We start from the raw sequence: 6,041 nt of genomic DNA on the forward strand, positions 1-6,041 counted from the left end.
ATAGGAGCTTCCTGAAGTTACTAACCTCTCATTTTTTTTAGCTCTTCCAGCTTTCTAACACCTGCATGGCCACTTTCCTGAATTACATTCCCTCTTCTTGAAACAGTGGATTGACACAGTGGCTGCAACAATGAGCTCAAGTATAACAATGATCATGAGGATATCACAAGACCAGAAAGTATTTCGTTCTGTTGTACATAAGGTCACTAACAACAACAACAACTTCTTGAAACATCTTACATAATTCCTCTTCCCAGACCAGAATCCTACTAAAACAACGCCCAAAGTCACAGTTTTGTTTTAATGTGGTAGAATCAGTGGCTTATACAGTAATTGTTTCATAATATTTCACTATCTGAAATATGCTTCCAGGATTATATCTATCCCAGTAGAGGATCACATTGTTAATGCATTATTACCAGGTAAAACAATATAAGAGTATAACCATGGTGCATTAAAAGCATTGTGAAAAGTGACAAAAGGAAGAATATATAGATTGTTTGAGATTATGCATCTCTACAAGCCTAGAAATGATGTCCTCAGTATTATAAATGAAATAGAATGAGAGACCTCTCAAAGAATGAAAATTAAAGAGGGTTAAAGGGGGGATACTTAAACAGAATTAGGGTGAGGGATTGTGATATTTATTCCACAAGTGAAAGAAGTTCAAAGTCAATCTGCTCAGGACTATATTTCCTTCCCATCTGCTTGTCTGTACAGTGCTTTGCTGGCTCATCCTATATCCCCTTTTATATTACAGTATTTTATGATCTCCTTTTTAATATTGAGTTATAGTTTTCAAAGCTAGGACTCTTAAGAAGTTTGCCATCCTACTATTTCCTGTATTTCCTCGATGTTATTTAAGATGTAAATACAGATATATACATAGATGTAGATATATTTAATACTCAAAAAATGATCCACAGTGCTCCAATGACACATGAAAGGCCTAATGATGGACCACAGATTTATCCCAAAAACTGAACATTCTTTCTTCAGTTATTTTGAGCAACTAATAAACAATTCTATATAGATTCATTTTTTTTTACATATGAAAAAAATGGGTTACTGGTAATCCATTAAATAAAATATTAAATTTTGATATTCCTAAAATAAAGTATGAGTTAGTAGGACTTTCTAAGGAATTGAAATCAGTATTCTACTAGGAAGTCTGTCTGCAGACTTCTCAGTCTGCATACAATACGTGACAACATTTCAAAACCCTTAGAGAGAGAGAACTAGAAAACCTATGATCTGAGGGAATGCTTTATTAACTGGGTGTTATCTATCATTGCTGTCTTTAGCTGGTCATGGTTTTCTATATTCTTGCTTTTTGTTATTAACTGTTGTTAATTTAGTTTCATTGATTGTAAATTTAGTTTTCAGAGTGAGGAAAAAAGGCTAGCAATCTGAGAAAGTAGCCTCCAACTTCTGAGAGCAGCTATGGATCCCACATATGGGTGATTTTATATAAATATTATATATAGACCAACAGTTTTTTGTTTTGGATTAAAGGACAAAGAAAAGGGAATTGAGCAACTGTGGGACTGCCATCTTTAACATAAAGAAGCAGTTATTTTTCCTTGAACCAATTCAAGACAGTTTCATGGACTGAGGGAGGCTTAAGGAGCTGTAGATTTGACAGGAAAGCAATAACGCTGCAGAGGACCATCAGAGTCCTAGAGTCCCACGTTGTCCACTTTCTTTGGCTGTTTGAGACTTTTCTTTTATCACTTAGAGCTAACCTATATGTGTATACAACTGCCTGTCCATTCTGCAGGACAGTAGTCAACAAGCATTTACTGAGAGTGACTAATGTGTCTAAAGCTGGTCTGAGAATATTGTGAGCAGGATATTAAGTGACATAAAACCAAATCCCTGATCTAGAGGCCATGGGCCGGACTGCTACTATATCTCATAATGCACATGACAGCATCTCAGAGAGGTAGAACAAATTAGCCAAAGCATATTTGATCATTTGAAAAATATCAAATGAATGCATTAATAAGTAAAAAAATTTCAAGAAATATTCTCTCTTTAATTCATGAACTATATTAACTATTCATATCAAGAGGATAGAGGAAGGGTACAGATTCCAGCTAAAATGTATTCTGTGAGGAATTCACAGTGGCGTAATTCATCCTGGAACCTATTCCACCCGTAGGGCTCCACTGCCCCCTGGCATTGCAAGCCAGTCAGTACCGAGCCATCTTCCCTCTGGTCAGATAATATTGACGAAAGAGAAGAGGATTTCACTGCTCTAGCAACACAACCCTCTCCAGCTTCCCTGGTAGTAACAGCAAGACCAAAAGAAATCACCCATAAAGCAAGAGTCAAACGCTGGAGACTGATGACATGGGCTTCTACAGCCATTAGAATGCAGGGGTCCCTGGAATACTAGAGGGAATGAGGGGCTTCTAAGGAAAAAAATTTTACAGTGACGTAGTGGTTACGAGTTCGGCTGCTAATCAAAAGGTGGGCGTTCTGAATCCACTAGGCTCTCCTTGGAAACCCTATGGGGCAGTTGTACTGTGTCCTGTAGGGTCACTTTGAGTTGGAATCGACTCAACAGAAGTTTTTTTTTTTTTTTTTAGTACTTTATCAAGTACATGAAAGGCATTATATGTCCCTTGAATTACAAAGGAGAGATTTCTGCAACGAGCTGGAAATTAAGTCCTGCACTCAGCTGATTTGTTTAATTATAGGAAATCTAACGTGTCCCATTAGTTCAGGCTCTATTGTACTATTAAGGGAAAGGTTTTAAGTATAGAAATGTCTCTGAAATCTGAGAAAGCTTTCTTGATGCTGTAGGTGAACTTATCTCCCAGTCATCATCTTCCCAACTCAGCTTTAACGTCTGGAGTAGTGTTACCCCAGACACAACAGTTATTTAATCTCATTTCATTTTTCAATGTCAGGGCACATTAATATTTTATAAATAGAAACAAAGTTCATAAGCTAAATTTTTCTCTTATAAAAAAGCACAAACATATCTTAAAGTGGCAGATTAATTTCATAATTATAATTTTATACACTGTTATAGGCATCTACTAGTGGAAATTTGAGGTTCCTCTTTCTCCCTCCATTTTATCAGACTCTCCAATGACATTTAGCATATGGAAACCAACTCTCTTCTCAATTCATTAGACAAGAGAAAACGCCAAATGCAGTGCAGCGAGGATTTTTAACTAGAAACTAAGAAAAAGACTGTTTGTATAAAAAATTAAATATAAAAGAGCTATAGCTTAAAACTATTTGGGTTAAATGCATGCTGTCACAGTGTTTTACTTGCTCCTTTACAATTTTACTAAAATGCTAATGTTCAAATGGATTTTTGGCTGTCAAATGTTAATAAAGTAATTTTAAAGAACATATCTAATAAAAATTGCAAATGACTTTAACGTAGGTGACCCTGTCCCAAAATTTTTTCACTCCACATGGTAGAAAACTTAGTGTATTTCAACTCAAGCATTCTTTCATGGGGGTAAATGCATCTCTCTTGTTTTATTATTGTTTAACCCCCATATCTGAGGAGGTAGAGCAGGTATGGTTCAATGACACACAAAGACCAGATGAGATACAGCATAGATTTATTTCACTGGGTACTTATAATTCAGGCTTTTTCTCCCCCACCAGCCATATAGAAATTTTCTATCCATCAGTCCCCTACATCAAGGCATCCTTTCCAAAAGCACTCGCAATATTTTTTAAAAAAGACAACTATTAGCATCACTACCTACCAAAAAACCTAACACCCAGAACACCTTGTCCCTAAATGTGTTTAAACATCTGGCACTGCATCTCTTCATAGGCTGGTGAGACAAGGTACCTTGTGATAATCTAGCAGGTGTCTCCAAGTTATTTCTATCAACCACAAATTTCCATGGAGGAGCTTTAGTGTCCCCTCAAATGGGTGAGAAAACTGTCCTTTGAGGCTGGACTGTTAGTACTCCAGGACTTCTACTTTTCAACTCTGTTTCAACTGGATTCACTCTACCTTCCCCTGCCCTCTTTCCTTTCGTGTCTATTGTAACATAGCATATGAGAGGAAAATAAAGCGTTCTACCCATGAGTCAGAATTACTTGACAACAACTAGTTTTTGGAGTACCTGGTGGTGCAAACAGTTAACACACTCACTGCTAACCAAAAGGTTGGCAGTTTGAGTCTACCCAGACGTACTTCAGAAGAAAGGTCTGGTGATCTACTTCTGAAAAATCAGTCACTGAAAACCCAATGGAACACAGTTCTACTCCAACACACATGGGGTCAACCAGGATTCAAAGTCCACCAGAAGGCAACTGGTTTACTATTTTTACAAGTATAAAACCTTTTTTCTTAGACTATATTTCCTTCAAGAGATTTTTCTTTTCTTTCATTTTTTATTATTCCTGATATGCTAATTCAAGAAAGGAAACCCTGGTGGTGTAGTGGTTGAGAGCTATGACTGCTAACCAAAAGGCTGGCAGTTCAAATCCACCAGGTGATCATTGGAAACCCTATGAGGCAGCTCTACTCTGTCCTATAGGGTCGCTATGAGTCGGAATTGACTCGATGGCAACAGGTTTGGTTTTTTTGGTTTTAATTCAAGAAAATGTATATGTTATATCTGGCAAATAAAGAAACAAAGGCAGATGAGCATGTGTTAATCACTACAGCCTAATAGTTACTACTGGTTTTTCCCCAACTAAACTGTAAGTTTCAGGAAGACAGGAAACACTTCCCATACTTCTCATCTCATAGTCATATTCATGCAGCACTAAAACAGTGAAGACAAGACAGGGATACTTAGTAAAAACTAATTGGCTTTTTATTTCCATTATTTTCTTCCTCATCAATACTGAAATCCCCTTAAAGTCAGGAACGCTGTTTATTTTGGGGGAAGTATGCACAAATACCTGGAACTATGAGTGATATCTACTTACTGGGCAATTTAAAGCACTCTTTCAACACGATCTTGAAATTCAACTGTGTTTTATGCACAGTGAGTAAAAATCAATGGTCTGTCTATGCCTATCATAGCATGTTACATCTCTGATTGAATCTTTTCAACCCCTTATCAGACATACAGCACAAGGATAAATTTATCTTTACACACTTTATATGTGTCACCAAAAATAGCCTCAGGATCACTGCAACCTAATGAACTCAGAATGTCTGATAAGTGATTAGGTCACACTTGACAGAGAAAGAGCACTCCTTGTTCTTTAAAATCTAAAGTAAAATATTTCTAGGGAGAATCTAGTTCCCCAGAAGTTACCACTAAAATAGCACCCACGACATTTTAACTTTCGCCAAATGGAAAGTCTTCAGCCTGTAATCCTGATTTCATTCACATTTTTCTACAAAGCAACCATAAAAGTAATTTGAGTCATATTGATGGTGTTTTCGCTTCTATCCTACAAAGGAGGAAACTATCCTTAAGTAATTTTTCATTCTTGCCAAATTAAAAATACTCAAATTTTGTGATTTTAAGAATATGTTGTTGCTGTTAGGTGCCATCTAATTGGTTCCAACTCATAGCGACCCTGTGTACAACAGAACGAAACACTGCCTAGTCACGGGCCATCTTCACAATCGTTATTATGCTTGAGCCCGTTCTTGCAGCCACTGTGTCAGTCTATCTCCTTGAGAGTCTTCCTCTTTTTCGCTGACTGTCTACTTTACCTTGCGTCATGTCCTTCTCCAGGGACTGATCCCACCTGATAATATATCCATCCTTGCTTCTAAGGAGCATTCTGGTTGTACTTCTTCCAAGACAGATTTGTTAATTCTTTCGGCAGTTCATGGTATGTTCGGTATTCTTCCCCAACACCACAGTTCAAAGACATCAATTCTTCTTCAGTCTTCCTTATTCATTGTCCAGCTTTCGAATGCATATGAGGCTGCTGAAAACACCATGGCTTGGGTCAGGCGCACCTTAGTCTTCAAGGGGACGTCTTTGCTTTTCAACACTTTAAAGAGGTCTTTTGCAGTAGATCTGCCTGATGCAATCGTCTTTTGATTGCCTGACTGCTGCTTCCATGGGCTTTAATTGTGGATC

This window comes from Trichechus manatus, unplaced genomic scaffold, assembly GCF_000243295.1.
Source record: "Trichechus manatus latirostris isolate Lorelei unplaced genomic scaffold, TriManLat1.0 scaffold00141, whole genome shotgun sequence".
Taxonomy (NCBI): Eukaryota; Metazoa; Chordata; class Mammalia; order Sirenia; family Trichechidae; genus Trichechus; species Trichechus manatus.